General features: G+C 45.2%; 1 protein-coding gene across 1 annotated transcript in view; it reads left to right on the forward strand.

Moving 5' to 3' along the window:
• Nucleotides 1-6,923: 6,923 nt before the first annotated feature.
• The window catches only part of SGK3 (serum/glucocorticoid regulated kinase family member 3), a 61,428-nt gene continuing 55,657 nt past the window's right edge, over nt 6,924-12,694 (forward strand). Inside the window, exon 1 of the mRNA XM_052788142.1 lies at nt 6,924-7,046. The gene's annotated coding sequence lies outside the window, so the exon portion shown is untranslated. The remainder of the gene's footprint in view (nt 7,047-12,694) is intronic.

The raw sequence follows: 12,694 nt of genomic DNA on the forward strand, positions 1-12,694 counted from the left end.
GGTTATAGGCTACTCTGGGGTCGAACAGCTCTTTCCTTTTCGGAGAGGGGAAAAGAACATTTTTTGTTCTGTTTCTGGTTTTGTCCTGATACAGGAGAAAACCTTCCAAGACTTTTTGCTCATTGAGGTTCTTTGGGAGGGAAGGGAAAGGAGAGTGGATACATCTATTATTCAGTCTTGCCTCTACCAATTTAATCCATTGCAGAAACAGTGTTCTAATACTGAAAGATTAATTCCTGAAAATCTAGGCCTTACAGGAAAGCTTTAGTTGTGTTAATCAAACACTTTCTCCCAAGTATATAATATGGCAAGAATCCCTCTTGTCACTTTTTGGCGTTACTTCTGCATAACAGGGGTGAATTTCTGGAATGGGTCAAGCTGCATAACCTTTTTGTCTGGAGATTTGCCTTTTGGAAGTTGTACTGAAAATAGTTTTCTGTGTGACTGTATTCTAAACAATTACACATGGAAGATGGATCAAGGACACCCGCATGGACGTAGTGTTAAATGTATGCAAGACTTACAAGAAACAGAAGGTTACAAAGATCATAGAATAGTCTGGGTTGGAAGGGACCTTTAAATAGGTCCTGTAGTCCAACCCCCCCTGCAATAAGCAGGGACATCTTCAACTAGATCAGGTTGCTCAGAGCCCCATCCAACCTGCCCTTGAATGTTTTCAGGGATTGGGCATCTACACCCTCTCTGGGCAACCTGTTCCAGTGTTTCACCACCCTCATCGTAAAAAATCTCTTCCTTATACGTAGTCTGAATCTACACTCTTTTAGTTTAAAACCATTGCCCCTTGTCCTATTGCAACAGGCCCTGCTAAAAAGTTTGTCCCCATCTTTCTTATAAGCCCCCTTTAAGTACTGAAAGGCCACAATGACGTCTCCCCAGAGCCTTCTCTTCTCCAAGCTGAACAACCCCTGTCCTCGTAGGAGAGGTGCTCCAGCCCTCTGATCATTTTTGTGGCCCTGTTCTGGACCCACTCCAACAGGTCCATGTCTTTCCTGTGCTGGGGACCCTCGACCTGCTGGCCACGCTTCTTTTGATGCAGCTTGGGATACGGCTGGCTTTCTGGGCTGTGAGCGCACATTGCCAGCTCATGTCCAGTTTTTCATCCACCAGTACCCCCAAGTCCTTCTCCGCAGGGCTGCTCTCAATCCCTTCATCCCTCAGCCTGTACTGATACCAGGGGTTGCCCCGACCCGGGTGCAGGACCTTGCGCTTGGCCTTGTTGAACCTCATGATGTTCACACGGGCCCACTTGTCAAGCTTGTCCAGGTCCCTCTGGATGGCATCCGGTCCCTCAGGTGTGCCAACTGTACCACCTGCAAACCTGCTGAGGGTGCACTCGATCCCACTATGTCATTGTTGAAGATATTAAACAGTACTCGTCCCAATACAGACCCCTGAGGGACACCACTTGTCACTGATCTCCATCTGGACATTGAGCCATTGACCACTACCCTCTGGATGCGACCATCCAAGCAATTCCTCATCCACCGAACAATCCACCCATCAAATCCATCTCTCTCCAATTTAGAGAGAAGGATATTGTGGGAGACCGTGTCAAAGGCCTTACAGAAGTCCAGAAAGATGACATCCATAGCTCTTCCCTTGACCAATGATGTAGTCACTCCATCATAGGAGGCCACTAGGTTCGTCAGGTGGGATTGCCCTTGGTGAAGCCATGCTGGCTGTCTCGAATCACCTCCCTGTCCTCCACATGCCTTAGCATAGCTTCTAGGAGGATCTATTCCATGATCTTCCCAGGCACACAGGTGAAGCTGACAGGTCGGTAGTTCCCATGATGTTTAAATGTACTTCAGCTTTCTATGATAAATGATCTAAAAAAATCTGGCAATTTTCCAAGTTCGTATTGTGGACCATCAGCACAGTTTTAAAGAAGCTGTCAGTCAGAAAGAGAAATGTTCGACACAACAGCAATTGTTGCAGCAGCTCCAGTGTACAATTCCAGCAAGTGGTGGAAGGCTAAAGGAAAGACAGTGACCAGAAGTGAATTACAGGTGCAGTCAAATGACTGGGCATAATGATGGGCTGAAACAGCATTCCCACTAAAAATGTGCTAGCAAAATCCTTAAATGAAGAGAGTAAAAGAGGAAGCTTGCATGAAATCATACCATCTTGGCAAGAACTGCTTATTCCTACCTTTCCTCAAAGATGTGGCTTTTAGCTGTATGTTTTTGTCTCACTCCTTTGCTTAATTAGAAGCGGGGAAGGAAGGAACTACCCAAACTGTACTGAAGGGCCACTAATGTAGTGATCATTCTTTTAAGATATACTAGGACATCAGATTAACTATGCCAGACCATCAGATCGACCTCTTTGTCTAGGATTCACTTTTGCCCACTCTGTAGTCTCTGTTTTCTTTCTTGCATCTCAGGATACAAGAGCTGTTTCCTTTCTCAGTATTCTCTTGCTTTCCTCTTTTTGCCACTCAAAAATTTCACCGGTTCCCCGTCTGTGCTTGGAACAACCTCCCTCATCTCACGTCCCGTCTCTAAGGCCTTCCTGAAATTCTCCTTTTTTTTGTGAAGCCTCCAAGCTGGTACCATCTTCTTAAGCGTGCCACGGGTGAACCTCAGCCGGCTGTACTCGGAACCACGAATCTGATACACAGAAGTGTTTTGAGGCAGGATTGTGCAAATTAAAGGTGGGGTGGGTTTTTCTGTGCTGCGTCTTGTGGAGAAGAAAGCGTGGCAGGAAGCACGGAAGAAGCCGCCAGAAGACAACAAATGTTCCTTGAGACAAACTGATAACTCTGTTTTTACCACATCCTGCTGTGAGAAATGAGCACTGAAAGTGACGACTGAAGAAAAAAGGCAAAATAATACCTAGAAGAGAGAAGGGGGAAGACGCTTCTGCACCCCGGCTCACGTCTCCAACGTCTCTTTCCTCCTTCCAGCCCGATTAATTCATTTTTGCTGGCCAGATGAATGAAACGCTGGCATCGAAAATCCATCTTCGCTGCCTGTGCCAGGGCCTGACGGCTTTGCCGTTGACGGAGCGCCCCACCATTACACAGGCGATGCGTACCAGTCCCTGCGAGGGGCTCAGCACCGCAGGCGCTGCTGCAGGGCACCGTCACCCGCACCCCGAAACCTGCTCCCGCGGCGGAGCGCGCGCTGCCCGCTTGGTGCTGGGCGTGGGGAAGACCCCGTCGCCCTGGATTATCCGGGCGGTTTAACCGGAGGCCGGAGGAGCCCGGTAATCCGGCCTTGAATCCCACATCCCAGTGTTGGCCGGCAGCCGCAGGCTCTGCAAGCAGCAGGCGCAGCTCTGCCCGCGCCTGTCCCTCGGGCGGCTGCAGCCTGCGGGCCCTCCGCGGCAGCGGGCCGGGGCCGGGGCAGGCCGCTGGCGGCCGGGGCGGAGCGGGCCGGGGCCGCCGCCGGGGCCGCCGCCGGCCGCGAGTCCCCGCCTGACCCCGCGGCGGGCGCCGCTCGCCGCCTCCCGGGGAGGGGGGGGGGGGGGGGGCGGGAGCCCGTCCGCCGGCGGCTGCGGCAGGAGGAGGGCGGCTGACGCGGCGGGGAAGGCAGCGCGCGCCCCGCCGGGAAGGAGGAAGAGGCCAGCGCGGGCGGGCGGACGGACGGACGGACAGACACCCCGACACCCCCCGGCCCGCCCCGGCCGGCCGGCGGGAGGGAGGGAGGGAGGGAGGCAGGCAGGCAGGCAGGTACGCGGGGTGCAGCGGTGCAGATGCCGGTGGCCGCTGGCGGGCGGCAGGCGGCCGGGCGTTTTAAAGAGGGGCCGTCCGGGGCCACGAAGGTCCAGCGGCGGGGGGGGGGGTGGGGGGCGCGGGGCCGCTTTGCCTCCCTTTTGTTGCAGCCCGAAAATGTATGCGTGCTTGTGTTACGTCCCCAGTCGTTTCATACGACCCCCCGAGTATGTTCACTGTGGCCCTCTCTGGCCTTCTGCGGGGGGCGGTGTGGGGGTGTGGGGTGGGAGGGAGGGTGTGGAACTGGAACTGTTTGCGCAGGAAAACGCCGATCCGCGTGGGCGTGCGGCTCCCGTTGCAGGGATCCAGTTACGGACTGGGGGCGAAGTGCGCGCAGGTAAACAAACAAACACGGAGAAACTTACGCTTTTTTTTTTCCAGCTGGTGTATCTTAGATACTGTATTTGCAAAGAAGTTGCAAAGTCATTCTGCATTTCACGTTCTCCTCTCGTCTTTTTTTTTTATTCCCACCCTTCTCCAGCAGTGCCACTTGCTCCTGCTAGTACCCTTGCCCTAATGTTTTTATGCGTTACTGTCTGTATGTATAGTTTTACATATTATGCTTTATTTTGTGTGGCTAGCTGGGCGCGGGAGGGTTTGATTTCTGGGTCGCAACTATGGACACCACCAAACTCCATTTCAGCTCCACTACTTAATTCCACATAGACTGTAATGCTAAGCTGGAAGCGGACATTTAAGACGTAAGGGATGGCTTGGCATTTACGTTTAGAGAAGCTGAAAGAGCCCTTTTCCAGAGAGCCCTTTCCCCGTGCCCCAGGAGGATGGGAGACCCTGGTTGGCTTTGCTTTGTGCCTCGCAGAGGAAGAGCAGTTAATGCAGTTCAGGTCCACGGTCTGTCTTTCTCGTGGTCTCTGTGCCAGAGAGGCAAGGGCTGGAATTGCCTCTTTAACCCTTTAAACACCTTCAATATGAGAGAAAGTTGGAGGCAGGGAGAAAATTAAAATAATGTTTTCTCCTCCTGCACGGAAGGAGTTGCAAAGTATCGGTACTTTCTGCACACATCTTTTACAGGGAAGGCAAAATTCTGATGCAGACTTGGAGGATTTGCATTAGGGGGAGAACAAGTGGAGCTCGAAAGAGTATCCCACCACATTCACCTGCATGCCTTTGTATTTGCAGGACATCTTTGGCTCAGTTCTTCTGTGAGCATTGGTCAGCGCTCCTTGGCTTCCTCTTGCCAGGACTTACATGCTCCTGCAGAGCTGTTTTTGTGTCTGAATTCTGCCATGCTCTTTCCCTTAATTTTTGGGAGTGTATGAAGAGCAGGAATATGCACTAGTTGGCAGCAAAAAAGTTAGCTATCTCTATATTTTGCTCTAGTAAGTGCTACAGCCTCTTTGTTATGTGCTCTGAGCATTGAAATAGCGTTGACATTTACATTGGACACTCAAAATAGATGCTGACAGCCCTTGCATTTAATTTCTTTCATGTTAATCTAATAAATTCAGTATCTATTGTTATCTTAAAAGAGGATTAAACATTTCCTGAGGGGAAGGAGAGTTATGCGGGCTCGTGTATACACGGGCTGCATCCAGAGTACTGCAAGACTTGTAATTCATTGGTTATGTTGTTCTGAGGGGATCTTCATTCTGATAATCAGCAACTGATAGGAGCTGTTGCTTTTTACTATTGCTCTCTGCATTTGCATTCTCTAAGGACAGGTGTCTTTCTAAGAAGCCTGACAAAGCTGGATGTTCAAGTCTCATTGAACAGAAGTCTTCAAAGGACCTACGGGGGACATTAGTTGGGCAGTTCCTAGCCCACTCTGCTTATAAAATAATGTATTGCAGGGAGCTAGCTAGTAGTTCAAGTTTTAAGATGTGGGCACTTTAAAATTGCTACTCTGTTCATTTTTTGACTTGTTTAAAGTCAATCCACAAGTAGGTGGATAATTTGACTGTAATGGCGTGTGTTTAAAATAGTGATTGCTGGTTTTTAATATGCAGAATTGTTTCAGCCTAGCTAGCTGGAGTAGCTGCAAGCCTCCAAAGCTGATTTGACCCAGCAACAAGATACTTCAATAGGGTATGCTGAGAGCCAAAAATAAAGTATATTAAATAAAACGTCACAGGTATTAGCAAATAAAAGTAGATGCAAAGCAACTCTTGTCTCCTCTGGGATCTAGGGTTTATGATGGAAATCGTCATTTTATCATGCCATGCGTGCTAATTGCAGGTTCATGTTAATCATCACTGTATAAGAGGGTATGTCAAATCTTATTTTCCATCCCATCCATACAGGATAAGCTTCTAATAAGCTGTGATCCTTCAGCCACATCCACACATCAGCTCTCTCCTGGGTTATCCTGCGTATATCCCAGATCATTTTCCAGATGCAAGTACTGGGGCATTTTTGTCCCACGGCTACAAGCCATTTCATACACAAATGCCCTGCATTTCTGCATGTAAATTGAGATCAGATTACACATATTTGTAGCTGTAAATGAATATTTATTTTTGGCTGTCTAATTTGTCATTTAGAAAAATGTTATTTTTAAGGAGCGGGCACTTCCCAAAAGGCAAGTCACTATTTGTTGTTTTTGTGACTTCATTTTTGGACATTCCTAAGTCATTGAAGACTTATACTGCTATGAATTATTTTTTTCTGTAGAGTGAGGAACTAGAAACTAGCATAAGTAACCTATGTATTTATATAGACCAAGCTGTAGTAAATCGATATGTTGCTTTTATTTGAAGTTAACACTTTGAGTGTTTATATTGAAGGATTAGTTTTGTTCTAGTTTAAGTAGTATCCATATGCTAAAACAACCTGCAAAGCAAACAGTTACGCTTTCCAAAGTAGAACTGAAGGGCTTCAGCATGCTGTGAGAACATTTTAAAATGTATTAATCAGGTTCCTGCTTGCATTCCTAATTCTCAAGTAGAATTTATCCCCCGCAAGTCTTGCAAACCACCTAACACAGTATCTTAAATGTATTGGATCTCCCTCTTTAAGCAGAAAGTTCTTAAGCGCCTTATGTAGAGCTGCCGTAGTTGAGCATCAAAGCCCTTAGGAGATGAAGAAACTAGGACACCTGGCAAGCACACTGTAAACACACACGCTGATAGGATTGGTTGTGTCTCAAAATACAGTTGTATAGGCTTGCTTTTTAAAACATTGCCAGAGGAGGAGCCAGTCCTCACCTTTCCCTGAGAGCTGGTGGTGGATGGACTTGTCTAAAGAGTAGGCTGTGTTCTAGTAGTTGAAACCTGGGCTGCTGGTCCCTGTGCCCAAGGCGTTCAAGCCCACATCTTCCCCCACCTCTGCAGCTGTTGCATAGGCTGAAGTAAGTGAGTGGGAGGGCATGCTTCTCCCCTTGTGTTTAACCTGGGCCATCTCATGGAAGATGCAGCAGGTTGCCCGAGGCTGACATGAGGGAGCACCAGAACCTGACTGTTGCAGCAGTTTGTGTGTTCCCCTGGGAGGAGGGCTGGGACCTAGTGCTTGGTTGCTGATGATGAGACTGTTATCAGAGGTGAGAATTTCCATGACATCCTCCATGTTTGAAGAGAGGAGCAACACTTGGACTAGTTGCTGTAGGAGAAAACTGGGCCCAGGAGAAGAATGGGCTCTCAGATCTGGAGTGGGAGGTGACAGATGTTTGTAGTCCTGGCTTAGGGGTTTAAGCTCTGGAGCTGAAGTGGGGAGAGCGTCCAGCGTTTCCTACCAGAAAGCCCCATTTCCAGTGCAGGAATCTCCCTCCTGGGCCACCTCTGTCTTGTGCTGTATCTGTGTGGCGACAGGCATCAGCCTGGCAGTTTTGTATTTATTATGCAGGTTTTTAGGTGTTGTCATAACCGATCTGTACCACAGATTTGGGTGTCTGTGACCTGACCTGTAACTCCATTCCCTCACCCAGTTCCGTGTTGAGAGTCTTCCTCCCTAGCCTTTAGCAAAGGAAGAAGTAAGGTTGTATCTTCACGTGATCTTTTCACTTGGGTCTCTCAGGTACCCTGTGAGCATCATCTGATGAGGAGAGGGAAATTCCTCATTCCCTCATATTTGACATGCTTAGCTTTGCAACTACAGTGTTTCTTTGTTTTAGGGCAGGAAAGCACCTGGTTGGGGGGGAGTGTGGATAAGCAAGATTGGTGTCTAAATTTATTTCAAAGCTCCTTTATTCAAAGAGATATCACATCTTATTTCTTGGCAGTCTTACTTGAAACTCTGAGGGCGACTGGCAAGCTGCTAGTGCTAAGTGCCTTGCCAAATACTATTGCAAAAGTATGCACTGCAGAAGTTGCGTAACTTTACAGACTGTTACATTTCTCTTGGAGTAAACCAAAGGGGTACCAACTTCGGATCCTTTGCCTCCGCTGAGAAGCAAGACTGACACATTTCCACCTGCTTATGAGGCACCAGCATGCTGCTTTGCTGCTGCTGTCTCTTCCAGTTCTTGCAATCAGTTTTCCTTCAATGGTACTTCTCCATCTCTTGTTCACTGTTGTGAAATAACTGAGGAAACCGAACTATTTAAAATGTTTCCATGGTATTGTTAATTGCAAAATATTTTGGAACAGACATCAGACCAAGGAAGGCTTTGCCTCTGCTTCTGGACTTAATGTTGCTAATGTAGCAGGTGTATCAGAATAGATTTGCAGTGCCCCACGGAGTTATACCTCATATTTGAGTGTTTATTGAACAACTGTGGGATTGAAGTCACTCCCAAGTATTTATCAATATAAATCTGATATCTAAATATATGCAAATCCTGTGCCAATTTTTGAGATCTCGTAACTTTTCTGTTTGCTGTTAAAACAAGGCACTCATTTTTCAGAAACTATCTTGATAGCTATTTCAGGGCTTTGCATCATTAATCTTTGCTCAAATGGATATTTTAATGAGAAATTGCAAGCGTTGGGGAATTGTGAGGATTATTGTCCTGTGATGTTGCATATAAGATTGCATTACAGGGACATTTCTGGATTCAGCGAGGGAGATATGCTAAAGGGGTAAGTGCTGCTTAGTGCTAAACATCTTAAATTATGCAGTTATTCCGGTTAGAAGGAACCTTGGGAGGTGTCGAGTGCAACCTCCTGCTTGAAACAGGGTTAACCCTGAGTTCAGACAGGGTTGCTCAGGGCTTTGTCTAGCTGGGTGTTGAAAACCTCCGAAGACAGAGGCTCCACAGCCCCTCTGGGCAACCTGTCCCAGTGGTCAGTTACCCACATAGTGATTTCCCTTCACATGCAATGCAATGCAACACAGCAAAGAGTCTGTCTCTGTCTTGTTAACCTTCTCAAGGACATTGGGAGGCTGCTGTTAGGTCCCCCTGAAGCCTCCTCTTCTCAAGGCTAAGTGAGTCCAGTTGCTCCCACGCACCTCCCAGAGCACGTGCTGCAGCCCTTGACCGTCTCTTTTCTGGCCTCTTCTGTGCCCTGTGTAGTTCCTGCTTAAGTGCAGGAATGTCGGACATATGTATTTAAATGCAAATGTACCCAGTCTGCAGGACTCTGGCAGAACTACTGTGTATTTAGATTATGATAATTTAGGTTTGGACTTTTTTTTTTTTGGCTTCTTAGTGTTAGGTATTTATAAACTGGGATCACTATCAAGGCCCCAAATATGTTTTGTACTAAGTTTAGTAAATAAGTAAGGACTAAGCATTCAGAAAATGAATGCTTTTACTTAAGTGCTATGGAATTTCGAGTTTATGGTATGTGTTTTGCTTTAATGTTGGGAAGAGCATGGAAGAGGGATAGGAGGTAATTAAAGAAAAAAATAACTTTTATACTCCCTTTGGATGGGATTTAACCATACCTTGCAAAAGCAAGAAGCATTAAGTCTATGAGTTTGGAATGCTACCAAAAACTACAAAATGGAGAAAATTTAGAACAGTTCAGAAACAAAGCTACCTGGCAAAAGTACCCAGACTGTCAAACGCCTGAAGACAAGTGCATCGAAGAAGTAGGAGACTTCTGCTTCCTTGGTGCAGTAGTAATGATGCATCTTGATAATATAGAAAAAAAAAAGAAAAGAAAAAAGCTATGTTTTTAAGTAAAAAAATCATGTAGCATTAAAAAGCATATAGCAATGTTTTATGAGAGGTAAGAAATGAAACAGAAGGGGGTTATCTAGAGTCATAGTAGATGCTGACAGCCTAGAATCCAATTTGCCTCCTGATTTTTTTTTCAAATACTAGGCCCTCCTGTTTCATTTAAGCATTTCATTTAAGTAATGAATATAATGGTGTTAATGTAATCTCCTGGTACTCAAGGTGAATTTTTTGTAAATAACTAATTTAGCTTGATCAATTGCTCTTACAAGGGGTTCTGGATTTTCAGGCTAACATGGAAATAGTTAGGCAGCATTTTTGTATTAAAACATCTAAATTTCACCCTCCCAAATAAGCTCTTGGTAAAAGAATATCTGTTGTCTTTGGAATTGTTGGGTCTAACAACTCTTTCCTGCCATCCGTCTGTTTTCAGAGCCCTGATTGAAAACATATGGGGTTTCTCTGTCAGGGGACCCCAAAGCTGTCCCTTGGTGGTGTCCCTTGAAAATCATGTGATACTTGCAGCAGTGACAGAAAACCGGAGCAATTACATTGCTCTGGCGAGAGAATGTGGCCAGGGTGCACATTTTCAACTGTGTTAGTGTGAAGTGTTTGAATCAAGAACAAACTGTGCTGTTTCCAATGAGGTTTTACATCTTGTGTATGTGTCCACACATATTATATGTAACTCTGAAGGCATATGCCGGATAGATCGGTTTAACTTCACTTTTCTTCAGAATTTTTTGGAGGTTGGCTGCCTCTTTGGTGCTCTTTTCATGTTAACTAATACGTTATGTGGTGGATGAATAGGATTCTTTATAGAATTATCTAAAACCAGGCACTGGTTTATTTGAAAACAAAGGGTTTCTTTAGAGCTAAGTTTAAGCTGGCATTGCCATGAATCCTAGAATTATTCTACATTTAAATGAGAGAACAGTGATGCGCTTGTACTTGGGCTTTGAACAGCAGAGAGCTGCTGACCAGAGACTCGGAGACCGCTGAGCAAATCTTTCTAGGTTCATTTACCAAAGTTTCCAAGCCTACTTTTCTCTCCTTACACAGATAATGAAAAGCAAAGCTAAAAAGATGCTCTAAGTTGCACGGATCAATTTGTTTGGAGGTATGCAAGTTGTTCTGTGGTGTGTGATCAAAAAATGTATAAAAACCTGAGTGCTCTGTAGCAATCTGAATGCATACTTTTTCTCTGTTTTGGGCTGGGGGGTGTGGGGAATAGTGTATAGCAGCTAAACAATACCTCACTTGTTTATAAAAAAACTTGGGAAGAAGGGGCGAGAAAGAAGAAAATATTTACCATAGTTTTCTACCCAATTAAAATCAGAAGGCAGACTGAAAAGGAAAGAGTTCAACTACCATCCAAGCCAATTAAAAGTAAGTTTTGCTGCTTGGATGTTAATTTACACATCCAAGGCAATGTAAATTTAAACTAGAGGCTTGACTTAACCTCACCAATTCAGATGAACTTCAAATTTATGATTCATTTCGGTCATAGCATCTGGGTGTTCAAGCACATTTTATGTGAATTGACAGAGGCTATTAGAAATTCATAAACCGCCTTAAAATGTTAAACTTGTGGAGTACTTCACCAGAATGTGTAAATAATATCTGTCTTGCAAACATAGCTCTGCAACATGAGCTGGCTAGGATCCTCAGTTAAGATATTCTTATGTTTGATGCCCTCAGCCATTTTTCCCGTTGTTTAATTATCTGGGAATAAAACCAGAATTCTGTAGCTTCTCTTATGTATTAAAAGGTATCTAGAATTTCTGTGCAAACATTTCAATTGTATTTGTTGATATTAGTTGAGGTTGTTTGTGTTTTTTTCCCCCATGTTTCATGTGTGTTTGTTTATAAAGAATTAAAAAAGAGATGGAAGGAGGAATCTCATAACACTTACAGGGTTTTACTCAGAAATGAAACTGTAAACTTGTCAATATGTGCAAAAATCAGTTTGCTATTTTACATAGGAGCATCACTTGAAGTGACCTGAAAGAAATTTTATCATCAACCACCCGGTCAAAGCCCAGATTATTATTCAGGGAACCATGCTGGATGCGTGATGTGCACAGAGTAAGAAACAAAACAGTCCTTGACAAGGAATCCAGAGGTGCCGAATATTTCAGAAGCTACAGAGCAACGGCCTCATAAGGAACAGAGGATGGCCTTGCAGCTCAGAATCTAAACAGGCACGCACACACAGATGTGCACAATTTGGCCCTTCTTTAGGAAAAGAAAGTTGCATCATGAAATGAAAATATGTTGATAAGAAATTAGGAACTGGCAATGAGAAACTGGAACATTCTTTGTCTTGGTTACTGCTTTATGACTCTGCAGCTGGAAAAGATTGATGGCTTGGGTGCTTGGCCGTTTGTTTTGGTTCTGCTATTTTAATTTATGAGAGTCAGAAAGTCCCTAGACATAGGTCCTCATTTAAAGAAAAGAAAGAAAAAAGACAGATTATTAGCAATGTTATTTTAAAGCACATGCAGTTGATATATGAAAACATTGTGATGGTTTGTTACAGTTTATTTGCAGACCTATCAAAGACATCCATATGTCACATCAGATGTCAGTTAAAATGGGCAATATGCTGTCTCGAAACAGTCAGTGCCTGGTGCCTAGACACTTAATGCTGTCACTTCAGTCATGCTTGTTGCTGCGAAGTATTCAGATCTATCTAACAGTTGAGGCAAGCAGTGTTGTTCTGGTCTGCTACGGTTGACCTGTCCTGCTTTGCTCTCTGCCACGTGGATGCCACTGTTGGTCCCTGGATTCCTCTGGTCTGGCTTAGGGCGAGTCTGTGTTACCATGTTAGTTCAGTTCAGGAGCCTGCTTTTGAAGTATGTCCCTCACCACATTTTGGTTCACTTGGCCGCTGGCTTATCTTGGGGAGCATGAGCTGGTGTTCTTTCAGATGAAGT

This window comes from Harpia harpyja, chromosome 5, assembly GCF_026419915.1.
Source record: "Harpia harpyja isolate bHarHar1 chromosome 5, bHarHar1 primary haplotype, whole genome shotgun sequence".
In the NCBI taxonomy this organism is placed as follows: Eukaryota; Metazoa; Chordata; class Aves; order Accipitriformes; family Accipitridae; genus Harpia; species Harpia harpyja.